An 18,280-nucleotide genomic window follows, 5' to 3' on the forward strand; every position below is an offset into this window, starting at 1 on the left:
AGCATGTGCTGCTGTTGAATAAGTCAACATGACCCATGGGAGGATTTTAAAGCTACCAGCACACGGTGACGTGATTTGTTAAAGTAAGAGTTGTTCCTAGACCAACATTCTAAAGACGGTCCTGGACCAACAACTCTTTAACCAATCACAGCCTTGTGATGTCATCAATGTGAGCCTTTTGCTTCTCCCATTGCCATTTTGAAATTTCCCTCGAGAAACAACCAGTGGGTTACCATAATTTGTATCCCAATACAGGTAGGTCCGTGTATATTTGTGTGTAAAATAGTTGTAAAATAAAATAATTCTGAGTGGAATCTAAATATATGCACCTTAGATATTTTCGTTTTAGCCAACTTGGTTCCACGTTTGTCTAATGTTAGCTGCCAGGCTAGGGACCATACATTTACTGTAATACATTAGCTTCCTAATAGGTAATTCAGTGGCTATGCATCTTTTAAATAACTTATTTTGAAGGGATACATTATTTGAAGTAGCTTTGAAGCTCATTTAGCAATCTTGGTGCCGTTGTTATTATTTTAGAGGCTAGGCTAGGGAACATACATTTATGCTACCAAATTAGCTTGCTAATAAGTAGGTGCAGCATGAAGTGCCAAGCCGGTGTTATGTTAGTTCACTGGCTAAGGAGCACACTTTTGGACTACTAATGTAGCTTGGTAATAGGCTAAAGCAGTAGCTTTTGTTTGTACATGGTCCTGGAGCGACGTTGCCATGTTGGTCTTGGAATGTTCTTCCAGGACCGACTTTAGAATGTTGGCACAGGACCGTCTTTACAATGTTGGTCCAGGACCCACATTGTCATGTTTGTCCAGGACCGTCATTACAATGTTGGTCCAGGACCCACATTGTCATGTTTGTCCAGGACCGTCTTTACAATGTTGGTCCAGAACCCACATTGTCATGTTTGTCCAGGATCGTCATTACAATGTTGGTCCAGCACCGTCTCTACAATGTTGGTCCAGGACCCACATTGTCATTTTGTCCAGGACTGTCTTTAGAATTTTGGTCCAGCACCGTTTTTACAATGTTAATCCTGGACCAACATCGCCATGTTGATCCTGGACCAACATTGTAAATACGGTCCTGGACCAACATGGTGATGTCACTCCTGGAAAATGTACAACAAACAAAAGTGACTGCTTTAGCCTATTACCAAGAAGGGACCCAATAGTTGAATTAGCTTTGAAGCTCATTTAGCAATCTTGTTGCCATGGTAATTCATGCTAATTTAAGATGCTAGGCTAGGTAAAATACAAAAAATAGCTTGCTAATAGGCAATACAAATCTGTCACTTGTCGTTATACTGTTTTTCTTTTTTTGCTACATTTCTGAGAAACTTGCCATGTTTAAACCTTTATACAATAAGCTGCAAAATATTTTTTGTCTGCTTTGTTTATTCCAGGCCCATTATAGGGAAGTTTGTCCCTGTACATCACAGGGAAGTTGGTCAAGGTCCATCATAAGGAAGTTGGTCCAGGTCCATCACAGTGAAGCTGGTCCAGGCCCATCACAGAGAAGTTGCTTCATGTCCATCACAGGGAAGTTGGTCCAGGTCCATCATAAGGAAGTTGACCCAGGTCCATCACAGTGAAGCTGGTCCAGGTCCATCACAGGGAAGTTGGTCCAGGTCCATCTTGAGGGATGTTGGTCCAGGCTCATCATAAGAAATTTGGTCCAGGTCCATCACAGGGGAAGCTGGCCCAGGTCCATCATAAGAAATACCAGTCTGCACACACTCTGCTTTGGTCTGGACCCAAATGAATGGTCAAGCGATACATCACTGTTTCAATTTAATTTCATTGATTCATTCATTAATCTGTTTATACTATAATTTAAGAGGGTGGGACATGGAACAGCAGTTTAAGAAAGATGTTTAGTAGGGGATTGACTTTTACCATGTTAAGCTATGGAGACTGACTGAGTGTGGGTCGTTAAGGCCACTTATTTGGAAAATATATTGAAATATATGTTAAGTGTCAACATAATTTTTTTTTCTGTCAATTTTGAATATGTACATATATTTCAAAATGTATTGTGAACATATTTTTCAAATACTGTATTTACTGTTACAGCTATAAAAATGGCAGAATCATCGATATGCTTGATATTTCCATTCCATAACCGTGAGGTGGGCTACACACTTCACAATGACAGCAAAGAGTTGTCATCGTTATGTGCTTTGTCCATCAGACAACGCAGCTTTCTGCGGCAAGACACGCATGCTGCTTGACTTGGTTCCACTTCTTATTTACCACATAACGATAATACTGGAAATTTAAATGAAGGATCAATATTTTATTTAATTTTAAAATATCCAGTCCTCGGTCGGGTATATTTTATAATATTTTATAACATATCATTAATGGTACTTCCAAAAGGTTTTATTAGATATATTGGTGCTGGGTAATAAGTCTTAGTGAATGTCTGATAACAACTCTTTGCCGTCATTGTCAAGCGTGTAGCCCACCTCAAACATGGGATTGCCATGTGGATCACACTGTCCACCAGGCTCGGACTGGTAATCTGTACAACCGGGCAAATGCCGGTGGGCGTGACCTCGTGACATTTTTTTTTTTTTTAAAGTTATTTAGCCTATTTACGGCCCGTCATGCAGTTGCATCCATTTGGCTTGGGGGGTGACAGGTCAATCATTTTGGCCTCTTCATGACAGGTTCAGTGTGTGTTACGATCGCGCCCCCCTGCCCCATCTCTCAAGTAGCCTAGATTTGTCCAAGCAGCCGCTAGGTTTGTGGGGAAATATAGCCTACAAGTGCATGGTAGCCTAGGCTATATAAGTGCCCTCCGCTGGCTGGTGTTCACATCATCGCAGTTTAACTGTAAACAGCAATCAGAGGTGTCTAGTTTTATTCCATAAATATATTGTTTTTATAGACGTTAGTTGCACGCGCTACCATTTACTGCACCATGTATGCTACTGTAGTGCGGTTTGTCTGTCAACATAAAAAAAAACTACGGGTAGCCTACAATTTTCGCACAACTTGGTGGAAAAGTGTAGCACAGGTTAAAGAAAACCCATTCATTTTTGGAGCTGATCCTACTCAAAAGGAACTTCAAAGTATTTTCCATATAGTAGCCTTTTAGCTCACAACGACAGTGAAAGTGAAACTTGGGAAGTGGAAGTCTCTCCACCGAGTGTTACAGTATGCACAATCAATCGCGAGTCGATGCAGGTAAAAAGTATCAACTGGTAGGTTAGTAACGAAGGTAGCCTAATTTTGCAAAATGTGATGACGGCACACAAACTTGGGCAAAAACGTTTAGTATACATTTGTGGTGATAGCCTACAGTTAATGTGAATCGCGGACTATGACCAAAGTAAAGGAGAAGATTTGCAACAAATAAAGGCTGGTTGTGTTTCTACAACATGTTAGCACAAAACATAATTTCTGTCAACTATGACGATGTCCATGTTCAGTAGCCTATATCATTTAGTCAAGCAGTGACATGTGGTTTAATGCATGATGTAAGACAGACAGAAGATGTAGCCTGTCTTTAGTAGCCTATCCCTGAATCCTGTCCCTCTCAAATCACTTTAAAATGGTGTGATTAGCAACCAGAATTTTAAAAACATCCCGGAGAGACACCCCCTGACCCCTATGTTATTGTGATTAGGCTATAGGTCCAAATCTAAATGTTTGGGTTCAGTTTATGAAGTTGCTACAGCATAATACTGTGTGTTTGTTATTTATGGGGGGAATCAGGAGGGGATATTGGTATTGGTGGGCTTGTGTGTGTGTGTGTGTGTGTGTGTGTGTGGGGGGGTCGGTCCAGTGGTGGGCCGGTCCAGGAGAAAATTGCCAGGGCCGAATTTTGTTCCCAGTCCGACCCTGCTGTCCACTCACTTCCCCCTTTTGATGGACATTGCTTGGCAAGCTTCAAAGTGCCTCATAAACAAACCACAGTATATCGGTTTCTAAATCTGCAGTCAGCAAGTCCCCAAATAATGTATGCAAGGTCAGCCACTGTTTCCAAATAGGAAATGTGACCCAACTGTACAACAGTTCAAATATTACCCAGAAAGAAAAAGTTAAAGGCTATATTGGGTAAAGGTATACTGATGTACTATGCAAACGTGAGAGATGCTTACAGTGCCCCCAATGTACAAGCCAAAAGTTCAGAGATTGCCAGTTGCCACGCGCACCTTTAGGAAGTGGACACCGGAAGCAGATGAGGCTTTGAGAGACTGCTTTGAGTCCACTGACTGGAGTGTGCTACTGAATGGAGAGGACTTAGAGGAGGTCACACATTGCACTACTGACTATCTGAACTTCTGTATGGACATTGTTGTTCCCACAAGGACTGTACGCTGCTATCCAAATAACAAGCCTTGGATAACCAGTAATGTCAAGACCCTTCTCAATAGGAAAAAGATGGCGTTTAAGGAGGGGGACATGGCAGAGCTGAGGCGAGTACAGGGGGAACTAAAGAATAAGCTGAAAGAGGCTAAGGAGGACTACAGAAGGAAGATGGAACAGAAGTTGCAAGAAAACAACATGAAGGAGGTGTGGGACTGTATGAAATCCATCACTGGCCTTAAGAAGAGCAGCAGCTCTGTGGAGGGAGACCTGGACAGGGCGAACCAGCTGAACCAGGTTCGCTTGCCCTGCACCAGCTCCAGGTACTGCTCTTGGTTGCGTGCCCGCCCCACCCCCACCTCCCAGTCTCTCCAGCTCTGCATCCCGGGGACATCCAACGATCTGAGCCCCCATCACCCCACGCCCTGCCCCCACCTGATGCCTTCTTGCCTGTGCCTGTTGAGGTGTCCAAAACTCTGGCAACCTTGACAGGGACATCAAGGAGATTGTCATCCCCCAGCCCCCACCCCACCTCATTACCAGTGCAACACTCACCCCCACCATCACTGGATATTGCACCCCTCCCCCACATGGCGACCACGAAAAACGAGGTGACAACGACTTCAGTCAACAGCCATCAGACACACAGACCCCAAATGCTGCCCCCTCCCCCTCCATCATCACTGCTGATCAGGCTATCGCACCTCTCCCCCCACATGGTGACCACAGTAGTGCGGCAACAATGGCTTCAGCCAAGCGGCCATCAGTCTCTAGCCACACGACAACCCTCTCAGAAGCACCCCTCCTCCTCCTCCCACCCACCCCTCATCCCCCTATCATTACAGCTGATCAAGTAAGTTATCTTTTAAAAAACTTCATCCCTCGTAAGGCAGCCGGGCCTGACAGACTGTGTCCAAGGCTGCTCAAGGCCTGTGCTGCTGAACTGGGGGAGCCACTGAAGCACATCTTCAACTGGAGTCTACGTCTCGGACAAGTTCCAACACTGTGGAAGACATCATGTCTCACCCCCGTCCCCAAGAAACCACACCCCAGTGAGCTTAATGACTTCAGGCCTGTCGCTCTAACATCACATGTGATGAAAACAATGGAGCGACTGGTCTTAGGTATGCTCAGACCCCAGATGCGCCATGCACTAGACCCGTTACAGTTTGCATACCAGGAGAAGTGGGGTGGGACGATGCCATCACTTATCTTTTACTCAGGACACATTCTCACCTAGACAAGGGGAAAAGTGCTGTGAGAATCATGTTCTTTGATTTCTCAAGTGCTTTTAACACCATCCAACCCCTCAGACTGGGAGAAAAGCTCTTGCAGATGGGTGTGGACGCTCACCTGGTAACCTGGATTACAGATTACCTGACCGGCGACCACAGTTAAGATCAGACTGAAAAACTGTCTCTCTGACACTGTGATCAGCAGCACCGGAGCGCCACAGGGAACTGTACTCTCTCCAGTCCTGTTCACCCTGTACACATCTGACTTCTGCTACAACACCGAGTCATGCCACATGCAGAAGTTTTCTGAAGATACTGAAATTGTGGGGTGTATCAGGAACGAGCAAGAGGAGGAGTACAGGAGCCTGGTGGAGGACTTTGTGCATTGGTGCAAACTCAACACTTCAAAGACCAAGGAAATGGTGGTGGATTTCCGCAGGTCTAAGCCCGCTCTGCTACCAGTCTCGATTGATGGGGTCAATGTGGAGGTGGTAAGCACCTACAAGTATCTGGGTCACCACCTGGACAATAAACTGGACTGGTCAGCCAACACTGATACACTCTACAAGAAAGGACAGAGCAGGCTGTACTTCCTGAGGAGGCTGCGGTCCTTCAATGTGTGCAGCAAGCTCCTCAGGATGTTCTACCAGTCTGTTGTGGCCAGCGTCCTCTTCTATGCAGTGGTATGCTGGGAGGAAGCACAAAAGAAGAAGGATGCTGGGCGACTTGACAGGCTGGTAAGGAAGGCTGGCTCTGTAGTGGGAGCTGAACTGGAGTGCATCACTTCAATATCTGACAAAAGGACCCTGAACAAACTGATCAACAGCTTGGACAATGAATGTCATCCACTCTACAGCACTATTAAAAGCAAAAGAGCTTGATCAGCTGGAGACTTCTGCCACTGCCATGCACAACTGAAAGGCTGAGGGAAGTCATTTGTCCCCAGGGCCATTGAACTGTTCAATGCCTCACTTAAGGGAAGAGGAGAGATAGACTTCTCTGCTTAGTCTGTCTGCCTCTCCACCCTCTCCATGTTTGCCCACTACTGCTTTACTACTGTTTTACTACTGTTTTACTAATGTCCACAGCCTAATGTTTTCACTACTGTTTTACTGCTACACTGTTTTTCATGCTATATTAGCACACATGATCAATGTCTGCGGTCAGGCTTCTGCTACAATACTGAATGAATGAATGGCTATAACCAGGGCTTGAAAACGAAATTATTTTTCAAACGTTCCGTTCCGAACGGTTCAGGTAGGCCTATGTTTAACGTTTTCGTTCTTGCATGCGTTCCGCTACCAACATATCGGTCCTGAACGGGTTCGGCAAAAATATTGTTTCTTAAAGTTCCGCAGTGTTTGGCGGGCCTATCAAGTCTATTTTGTGGACTTTACCTTAGAATAGACATACTCATTATTTCCCCTTGATTTAGCCTATACCGTAGCTATGCCCAAAAATAATAAATCACAGGCGGCATCCAAAAACATTCAGATGGGCTATCCATCCCATAGCCTACAGACTTACTGTAGGCCTAACCTATGCCTATAAATAATTTCTTATCAAAAATATTTCTGGATACGTGCTAAACTCCTTACCTGGTTGTAGCCTAAGTTTTATCCATATGGAGATCTTCAAAGGCTTGCGCTATAATTCCAACCCTGTTTATAAACAAACCTGTCTGTTGCTGACAAGGCCTATCTCAAATTTCCTGTTTAACTCTTCTACATAGAATAGGCTATAATTGCGCAAACATTTCAAATCCCGACTTTAAAACGACAAGGCGTGGACAGGCAAAATAGGCTATTACGCATAGGCTACAAACAATTTCCAAATCAGTTTCAGTAGCCTACGCTACGAGCTGGCCTAAGATCCGAAGTGGCAGACGGATAAGTTACATTACAAAAGCAAGACAAAATATACACATTTGGACCAAAGGTCCATTTATTTGTTTTTTTGGTAACGCTTTAGAATAACATGTGCTTATTAGGTATTAACAGTGCAAAATAAGCAATTAACAATTCATTTCTAACAGTTAGTTAACTGTTGTTATCCTTTAATAACATTAACTAACTGTTAACATGCAGCTTGTAAGTGTTAATAAGCAGCCTTTTAAGTTACTTACAAGCATATTTGTTAACAGTTGTAAGTGTTAACAAGCAGCTTGTTAATGCTTGTTAATGGTGTATAAGACAAAGAGGTGGATAACTAATACGCTTATAAGACCTTTCTTACCTATTTGTAGTACATTTTGCAGCCCCCCAATCTAAAGCGAGGACCATGTAGCCTACAGTTCCACAAGCCCAACCTTCTATCTCTCTATATACTGTATCTCTCTATCTAGCTTGGTTTAGCTGTGAGAAATGCACCTTCAAAATTGTTGCAGTGAGCAGGACCCGAACCCCGGTCTCCCGCATCAGGGGGTGCATCGCTACTTGTTGAGCTACACTATTGTTCCTAATTTGCTGATGAAAATATTCATTTTGATTCTATATTCCGATGTTCTATATCATACTAGCTATGCTTTTTACAAATATGTTTCTGATGGAAAAGTGGTGTTTAATTTCCTTAATCTTTGTTCAGTGAACGCATAAAACAGTTGGTCAGTTTGTCAGCAGTCTAAAGATATGCCAGCTTTGTATATAGTTTGGTTACCTAGCAACCGAGGCTTAAAGACGATAAGTGGGTGCGTTCAAAGCTCTGGTTCAAAGTTGCAAACATAGGCGAACGTTCGTGATCGATTTAAAACATGTTTCAGTTTGCCTTGGACAGAGGCGAACATTCGTGGTCTGTTTCTGCATTAATTAAACACAATATTTGTAAAAAGCATAGCTAGTGTGATATAGCACTTCGGAATATAGAATCAACATAAACAATTTCATCAGCTGTATAAGAAAAGTAGTGTAGCTCAATAAGTAGCGATGCACTCTCTGATGCAGGAGACCGGAGTTCGATTCCTGCTCACAGCAACAATTTTGAAGGTGTATTTCTCACAGCTAAACCAAGCTAGATGGAGAGATACAGTATATAGAGAGATAGAAGGTTGGGCTTGTTGGAACTATAGGCTACATGGTCCTCGCTTTAGATTGGGGGGCTGCAAAATTTCCTACAAATAGGTAAGAAAGGTCTTATAAGTTTATTAGTTATCCACCCTTTGTCTTATACACCATTAACAAGCATTAACAAGCTGCTTGTTAACACTTACAACTGTTAACAAATATGCTTGTAAGTAACTTAAAAGGCTGCTTATTAACACTTACAAACTGCATGTTAACAGTTAGTTAATGTTATTAAAGGATAACAACAGTTAACTAACTGTTAGTAATGAATTGTTAACTGCTTATTATGCACTTTTAATACCTAATAAGCACATGCTATTCTAAAGCGTTACCGTTTTTTTTTTTTCAAACTGCAGAAATCAAATTATTAGGCTGTTATATAGAACAAAAAAAAACTTTATTAACGTTTTGTGGATTTCAGAATAACGTTTCTGTTCCGGAACAGTTGAAGACCATTTTGTTTTCATTTCCGTTTCCGCTCCTCGTAAAATTCTGTTCGTTTTCGGTTTTGTTCCTTGAACCGGTTCGGAGCCCTGGCTATAACCCTATTACCTTAACCTGTTCTTGCACTGACATAGTTTTTTATATTACCTTGTCTACATTATACTTTACTCTCCTATTTGTCCATATTATTTATGCTGGTCTCTAGACCTTATTCTTGCACTGTTGCACTGTTGGACTAATTTTGGACTACTTTTTGCACCTTCACCATGACACTCACTCTCTTGAGCACCTTGCCATGCACACATAACTAAAGGACTATGGTTGGACTACTTTTTGCACCTTCACCATGACACTCACTCCCTTGAGCACCTTACCAGTCCCGGCCCTGTCACTACAAGCGTCTTATGCTTGATCACCCTCAAGCAAATTGGACTTTTTAAATTTAATTTATATAGTGTATTTAGTATTTAGTTTTGTTAGTTTTCTTATCTTCTACTGTCTTTATTGTACAGTGGAGTTTAGTTATATGTTTATACTTATACTTATGTTTACCATTTCTGCTGTAAGTGCATGTTGTGTGTGATGTCTGTATGCTACTGAGACCCTTGAATTTCCCCTTGGGGATCAATAAAGTATCTATCTATCTATCTATCTATCTATCTGTCTCTGATGTCCCTGACTCTATAGCGATGTTAACTGTTCTTTTGTGACACATTATGTTACAATGTTCCAATAAATTTGTTAATGCTATTCTATGTTGCCACTGTCATTCCACAATCTACCCAAACTCTTTTGCAACCAATAAACATGATTCTCTGAGATTGTAAAATAATTATATATGGCTTGGTGACAGCTCAAGGTAGGTGGTAAATTCAGAGATTCTTAGAAAAGTGTATGGCTCCAAAGTCCACCCACTCCTTGGTATTTTCTTTTCATGATTTTTTTTCTCATAGTTTGGCAAGACATTATGACCTTGTTCTATCCCTATGAACCTCAGAGTTGAGAGTGAGTGTCCAAATTTGTTTAAACAGCTAGGGGACTCTTATCATGATTGTTTCTGATCTTGCTTCTGTGTTCACATTCTTGTCTTCAGAGCCCTGCGTGTTTTTCCTACATATGCTTTCCCACAGGGACATTTGATCAAATATACCTAATTAATAGTGCTGCATGAGATTTTTCCTTTAACCCATAGTTCTATTCCTGTTATAAGGTGATTGAAGGGGTGACGTGTGTGAAATTGTCCTGTGCACAGTGCCCACATGGATAATTTCCATCTGGAAATATTGCGGTGTTGGTGCAGGTGGGCAGTCTGTTTTCATAGTCTCTGATGTTGTCTGGCCTTTTGTAGATAATTAAAAATATAATAGAAAATAAAATATATACAAAAAATATATATTGACCAGTTATCAGAGAATGTTTGATAACAACTCTTTGCCGTCATTGTCAAGCGTGTAGCCCACCTCAAACATGGGACTGCCATGTGGCTCACACTGTCAGAGACTTTCTAATGTGGAGACACAGCACTCAAAAAATACTCTATAGAAATGCATGGGACTAGTTTGTCACGCCAATATGGCCGTTGTCTACACATATCCCACCCCTTCCTCGGCAAAACGTCGACATGTGAATACATTGAGCCAATCATATGGTGTGTTGTGGAGACATCGTGCCAATCATGTGTTGTGATCTCGCCGCTGGAGCAAGATTGGTGTCGTGAAGCCTTGCGCACGCACAGTTCGACCCAAAGACTGTGCCCGATGAGTGCCCATAAAACGTTGGTATATGGCCGCCGAGTGGAGGGACTTGCCTAAAAGGACTTTGACACTGTCCACTCACTTCCCCCTTTTGATGGGCATTGCTTGGCAAGCTTCAAAGTGCCTCATAAACAAACCACAGTATATCGGTTTCTAAATCTGCAGTCGCAAGTCCCCAAATAATGTATGCAAGGTCAGCCACTGTTTCCAAATAAGAAATGTGACTCAACTGTACAACAGTTCAAAGATTACCCAGAAAGAAAAAGTTAAAGGCTATATTGGGTAAAGTTATACTGATGTCCCTGACTCTTTAGCAATGTTAACTGTTCTTTTGTGACACATTATGTTACAATGTTCCAATAAATTGTGAATGCTATTCTATGTTGCCACTGTCATTCCACAATCTACCCAAACTCTTTTGCAACCAATAAACATGATTCTCTGAAATTGTAAAATAATTATATATGGCTTGGTGACAGCTCAAGGTAGGTGGTAAATTCAGAGATTCTTAGAAAAGTGTATGGCTCTATTCTCTAACAACTTGTAAAGAGACTTGGTGCACAATCCCAGATACAGGGCAAAAACAAGCAAAAGTGTTTAGGGAAAAGTCCACACACTCCTTGGTATTTTCTTTTCTTGATTTTATTTTCTCATAGTTTGGCAAGACGTTATGACCTTGATTGTTCTTCCTTAGATTCACTGCAAACACAGGCATTGCACATGGTCTAAATCACCTGGCCTACAGTATAGGGGGGAGCCAGCTCAGTGACTCTGTTGGTCAGTTAAGCCTTACAGGTATGGCAGGCAAGCTTGTAGCGTGACTAAAGCCAAACAAATGCATAATAACATTATAAGAAACATTAGTAGAACTTTAAGACCAAAACAGATCTCTAGTGTATACAAATGCAGATTTGAAAAAAATATAGAGTTCAATCATTCGTTAGACTTTCTGTTCACAGTCCATATTACAAGTTCATATTACAGAAAAGGTCTGATTAAAAAATCTTCATTAAGCCCTCTTGGGGCCAAAGTTTCCTGGTGGTAGATCTAAAAAGCCTCTCTTTTTAAAAGCTGACTGTCTATGTCCCCTCCTCTTCGGTGGGTTTTGACTTGTTCTATCCCTATGAACCTCAGAGTTGAGAGTGAGTGTCCAAATTTGTTTAAATGAACAGCCAGGGGACTCTTATCATGATTGTTTCTGATGTTGCTTCTGTGTTCACATTCTTGTCTTCAGAGCCCTGCGTGTTTTTCCTACATATGCTTTCCCACAGGGACATTTGATCAAATATACCTAATTAGTAGTGCTGCATGAGATTTTCCCTTTAACCCATAGTTCTTTTCCTGTTATAAGGTGAATGAAGGAGTGACATGTGTGTGAAATTGTCCTGTGCACAGTGGCCACATGGATAATTTCCATCTGGAAATATTGCGGTGTTGGTGCAGGTGGGCAGTCTGTTTTCATAGTCTCTGATGTTGTCTGGCCTCTTGTAGATAATGAAAAATATAATAGAAAATATAATAGAAAATAAAATATATACAAAAAAATATATATTGACAATATATATATATTGACAAATATGACAAAAATATATATTTTTGACACTTAAAATATAATTCAATATATTGTTCAAAATAAGTACTCTTACCGACCCACACTCCATCAGTCTCCATAGCTTAACATGGCAAAAGTCAATCCCCTACTAATCTTATCTTTCTTAAACTGCTGTTCCATGTCCCACCCCCTTAAATTATAGTATAAACAGATTAATGAGGAGAAAATGATATTGAAACAGTGATGTATCGCTTGTGTAGCAGATGTTGCTGCCATTGCACAAGGCTATTGACCATTAATTTGGGTCCAGACCAGAGCAGAGTGTGTGCAGACTGCAGAGTGCTATTTCATATGATGGACCTGGGCCAGCTTCCCTATGATGGACCTGGACCAACTTTCTTGTAGGAAGAAAAAAAATCAGTCTAACAACAACTGACAGATCTGTATTGCCTATTAGCAAGCTATTTTTTTGTATTTTACCTAGCCTAGCAGCTAACATTAGCACGAATTACCATGGCAACAAAATTGCTAAATGAGCTTCAAAGCTATATCAACTATTGGGTCTCTTCTTGGTAATAGGCTAAAGCAGTCACTTTTGTTTGTTGTACATCTTCCAGGAGTGACATCACCATTTTGGTCCAGGACCGTCTTTACAATGTTGGTCCAGGATCAACATTGTAAACACGGTGCTGGACCAAAATTCTAAAGACGGTCCCTGACCAACATTGTAAAGACGGTCCTGGACCAACATTGTAAAGACAACATTGTAAAGTCGGTCCTCGACCAACATTGAAATGACGGTCCTGGACAAACATGACAATGTGGGTCCTGGACCAACATTGTAATGACGGTCCTGGACAAACATGACAATGTGGGTCCTGGACCAACATTGTAAAGATGGTCCTGGACCAACATTGTAATGACAGTCCTGGACAAACATGACAATGTGGGTCTTGGACCAACATTGTAAAGACAACATTGTAAAGTCGGTCCTCGACCAACATTGAAATGACGGTCCTGGACAAACATGACAATGTCGGTCCTGGACAAACATGGTAAAGACGGTCCTGAACAAACATGACAATGTGGGTCCTGGACCAACATTGTAATGACGGTCCTGGACAAACATGACAATGTGGGTCCTGGACCAACATTGTAAAGATGGTCCTGGACCAACATTGTAATGACAGTCCTGGACAAACATGACAATGTGGGTCTTGGACCAACATTGTAAAGACGGTCCTGGACAAACATGACAAAAAGACGGTCCTGGACAAACATGACAATGTGGGTCCTGGACCAACATTGTAAAGCCGGTCTTGGACCAACATTGTAATGACGGTCCTGGACAAACATGACAATGTGGGTCCTGGACCAACATTGTAAAGACGGTCCTGGACCAACACTCTAAAGTCGGTCCTGGAATAAGGCCAACATGGCAACGTCGCTCCAGGACCATGTACAAACAAAAGCTACTGCTTTACCAAGCTACATTAGTAGTCCAAAAGTGTGCTCCTTAGCAAGTGAACTAACATAACACCGGCTTGGCACTTCCCATAGTTGCATGCTGCACCTACCTATTAGCAAGCTAATTTGGTAGCATAAATTTATTTTCCCTAGCCTAGCCTCTAACATAATAACAACGGCACCAAGATTGATATATGAGCTTCAAAGCTACTTTAACTACTGTATCCCTTCGAAATAAGTTAAGATGCATAGCCACTGAATTACCTATTAGGAAGCTAATGTATTACAGTAAATGTATGGTCCCTAGCCTGGCAGCTAACATTAGACAAACATGCAACCAAGTCAGCTAAAACGAAAATATAAAAACAAATCTAAGGTGCATATATTCAGATTCAACTCAGAATTACTTTATTTTACAACTATTTTACACACAAATATGCAAGGACCTACCTGTATTGAGATACAAGTCGGTGATCCACTGGTTGTTTCTGGAGGGAAATTTCAAAATGGCAATGGGAGAAGACGAAGGCTCACATTGATGACATCACAAGGCTGTGATTGGTTAAAGAGTTGTTGGTCCAGGACATAGGCGCCGATTTATGTTTCCGTCGGTGGGTGCTCAAACAATTAAATGCCCGATACCAACGCACATGTGTATTGTTGCCATACGGTTTTTTGAGAAGTAATGTATGCACTTCAACACTTTAGGAAATCAACAGCGGCCGACACACAAAGCGCCAATACAGTTTGCGGAAGTCCATGGGCGTCACCCCCGAGGACATTTCCTAAACGGAGTGTCTATTCGTTAACCTGACCCTCGCCAGATGAATTTCGCTCCGCCTAGCTCCACTCATCCATCTGGAACCGATCCATTGGAATGGTGTTTCAGAAGGCTGGGCCTAATCAAAAAATGCTTGCATATGATTGAATAAGCCACTTGTCCGTCATCTATTGACGTGCTACTTCAACCACTCACATCGAAGCCAACCCGTGACGCTGATAACAGTCTCACGGTCGCTTCTCCACTACGTCACATCTATGAAACTCCCGCCCTGCGTCCTGATTGGCTGAACCATAAAGTCGGTTGCAGAAATCACTCACAATGGAAGAGGTCCCAGATGGATGTGAGTGAAGCTAGGCGAGGCTAAGCGGAACGAAATTCATCTGGCGAGGGTCAGGTTATCTATTCGATGGAAAAGTTGTGTTTTATTTTCATAATCTTTGTTCAGTGAACACATACAACCGTCAGTTTGTTAGCTAACAGAAATTTTGTGAATATGACGTTCAGGCCTTTAAACTATAATTTTACCTGCAAACCTTAATTCCTTTAGGAGGCAGATAGTGTAGTGGTCACAGGCAAGTGCCATGGCACGCGGGAGACCGGGGTTCAAATCCTGTGTGATGCGTTTTGGCAGAGTGAGTGTGTATGTGTACCAACGTCTCTGGAGAAAACGCGCGCAATTTGAACAAGAAATCGTTTCTCAAATGGAAGTTTTGATTGCAACAATTAGCTAGTTCATGCACCAGGGTGTAAATAGCATGCAGTACTATAAACACCAGGGTACGAATAGCATCCACTTCTAACTGTACATTGATGCAAACAGCATACCTTATTCAGAGTGTCTATTACACAGCTGAGCTATTCAGACTCTGTTATGTAACAACAAAAAAACATGTTGCTTGTTTTTAAAAATATATTTTTGTGCACTGGGGTATGAATAGCATACATTGATATTTGTACCAGACGGGGTACTAATAGGACACATTGCTGTGTGCACCGGGGTACGAATAGAATTCACTTCTTATTGCACCAGGGTACGAATAACATACACTGCTAATTGTACCAGGGGTGCTAATAGCCTTACCCTTTCTTAAATGCTGTTAAACAAATTCACAATTTTTGTGCACTCAGTCACCTACACTACGCCTAAATCACGCATGATCCGTCGTTTGACTCCTGAACAGTTTACATAACTCAGAAGGTTAATTGCGTTAACCCAAACTAAAAGGAAAAACACTTTTGTTTTTATAAACAGAAATTATATTTCGTGTTGACATCACGTCGTTAAAAAACGATATAGCCTATCCATCCAGAAGCGCGCATTAGCCGACAGAAAGTGGAGGCAGTGGTTCTCAAACTTTGCCATATCCTACAATGGTGTAAAAGGCGTGTATGGTATCATATTTTTGTAAAGGTCTGCCAGGGATATTCTTAGGCCTATGAATGGTATGCCTTCTCACAAAAGCATAGTCACTGGGCTCAGCTAGATGTAGCTTTCTCCTTCACCAACCTGTGAGCCTATGAGGCAGACACGTCGTCAGTGGCACTCTCAGGTCCTCATCTGCTGATACAGCAACATGAGTATTCCATTATAGCATTGCTCCTCATTGCCTTACTGCTTTCCTTTTCAGAATGTTCTTTCTATCCATAATCATAAGTCTTTCTTCAGTGAATTAGCAAGATACCATCAGAAGCCAACAATCATAAAACACCTGTGCGCGCACTCTCCCGTGCGCATGAAGCTGCGTGTTGTAGGCTAGATTTGCGTGAGTTCTTTCTATCTGCTTTACTTTTGCGAGTTGCGACCGCCTAGGCTATGTTATAGACGTTCTATGAGGTGCCAGTGTTTAGCTGTGTCACAAAACAATAAGCTTTGTCAGACTACTTTTAAAATGATATTCAGGGCTATATACATTTTAAACATTCGGGGCTGAGGACCCGACAGGGAAGTGTCAGGAATTTTCGAGAGACGCTCTCATTGGTGGTTAGGATATGGAGTAGGGGATTGACAGCAACATAGCCAATCACATTATGAGAGATGCTGAATTTAACATCAACTGCGATGTTTGATTTTAAATTAATGTAAATTTAGCCGAGACTGTAAGCTGGCACATATTTTATCGTCCAGGACCGTCATTAGAATGTTGGTCCAGGAACAACTCTTATGGCCTCCTTACACCAAACAACTTTGACAAGATTTGGGAAAGATTCTTGAAAGTTTGTAGTCTTTTGAGTAATGCTTGAATGGGGGGCACTAGTTAAAAGACAACAATCTTTCAAGAATCTTTCCCAAATCTTGACCAAGTTGTTTGGTGTAAGGAGGCCATTACTTGAACAAATCACGGTCACCACCAGCACAAGACCCTACTGAATAGCCAAAACACGCTAAAACGCTTAAGCAGTCTGCCCTAACCTCAAATGCTGTCGTACAAATACTCTGGCCGAAATTTCCGCCTGTTGTGATTTTATGGTTAACTTACCTTACCGCGATATGAAGACCTATGACTTTCTCTGGGGTTGGAAACAATGCGTGTCGATTCGTGTGCTGTCATAGGTGCTCTAACAATAGAAGTTGGCACCAATCTCTCTTCCACTTGTGCTATATTTACCGACTTTCTCTCTGAGGACATAATCTGGGCCTTGTGATGGAAAAGGCAACAGACAATGTTGAAATATATCCTTGTGAAAATCGAAACATTTTAATTGTTTTAGTTCAGGAAGTGAGTGTGGCTTCCAATTCTTGGATAAGATTGATTCAACCCAACCACGTATTATCGCCTGTTATTGAATATATGGTTAATAATTGTCACTTTCATCAAAGACGTTTTGTCGACTGGATATAAGGATAAAAGAAAAGGAAAAAAAAAACTCCCACGTCTGACTGTGTTTTACAGCCATTTTTATTCTGTTTTGCTGATTTTTCCAGGCAGAATTTCGAAGCAACAATCATAGTTAATTCGTGCACATATCTCCACAGAACTATCCCTGGCCCTGACTCAGACTTCGGTTGTAAATAGGCCTATCTGATTCCTAGCAACACAATGCAAGGAATCCGTCCAGCACCCTTGCTGTCATCGACTGAATGTGATTCAGAAAATGGTCACTCGTTAATCACATGGGTTTCCACGAGTGATCTGGCTAGACTGGTTAGTGAGGTTAAAGGTGATGATCCCTGGAACCCACAGCTGAAAAATACACACAAAACTCACAGCGGGATGTGTGTGAATCCACCAAATGGAAGACTCTGTCGGAGTCAAGAATTCCTAGCTATAGGCTTAGGTTTTCACAACAACTAGCGTCGTCCAGATTTGTTCAGTGGAGGGAAAAAGGCTAATGATGTACATTGTGTTGTCATTGGAGATATTTGGCGGTGTTATCCCAAATTCATAATGTGATCTCTTTTCCATTTCTTTCCATGAGCAAATGATAGATCTGCAACTTTGTTGTATCAGGCTACATCAAAACAGGATGCTATTTTCCTCATAATACTGTATGTTTAGTATCAGTAAGGACGTGACAGCGCCTTTTGTCACATCAGTTATCTATGAAAAAGTCTGCTGATTCTGAGGAAATGTGTGAGCAACGGCCGGTGCGCATATGTAGGGGCCATCTGACCACTGATCACTTACCTGTGTCGCCTGGAGTCATCCTTAT

The 18,280-nt window shown here is 41.8% G+C and overlaps 2 protein-coding genes across 5 annotated transcripts in view; both read right to left on the reverse strand.

The window, feature by feature from the left end:
* LOC125289219 (kelch-like protein 33) overlaps window positions 1-17,196 on the reverse strand; it is a 41,620-nt gene extending 24,424 nt beyond the window's left edge. For 2 of the 4 annotated variants that reach the window (XM_048235952.1, XM_048235951.1), the window contains exon 1: window positions 17,107-17,195. The gene's annotated coding sequence lies outside the window, so the exon portion shown is untranslated. Of the gene's footprint in view, window positions 1-16,136; window positions 16,401-17,106 lie in introns of those variants that run through there. The other 2 variants (XM_048235948.1, XM_048235950.1) reach the window with 2 other exon arrangements.
* LOC125289084 (basement membrane-specific heparan sulfate proteoglycan core protein-like) overlaps window positions 1-18,280 on the reverse strand; it is a 947,802-nt gene that overhangs the window by 646,694 nt on the left and 282,828 nt on the right. The gene's annotated exons all lie outside the window — the stretch shown is intronic.

The sequence above is a fragment of the Alosa alosa genome, chromosome 24 (assembly GCF_017589495.1).
Source record: "Alosa alosa isolate M-15738 ecotype Scorff River chromosome 24, AALO_Geno_1.1, whole genome shotgun sequence".
NCBI lineage: Eukaryota > Metazoa > Chordata > Actinopteri > Clupeiformes > Clupeidae > Alosa > Alosa alosa.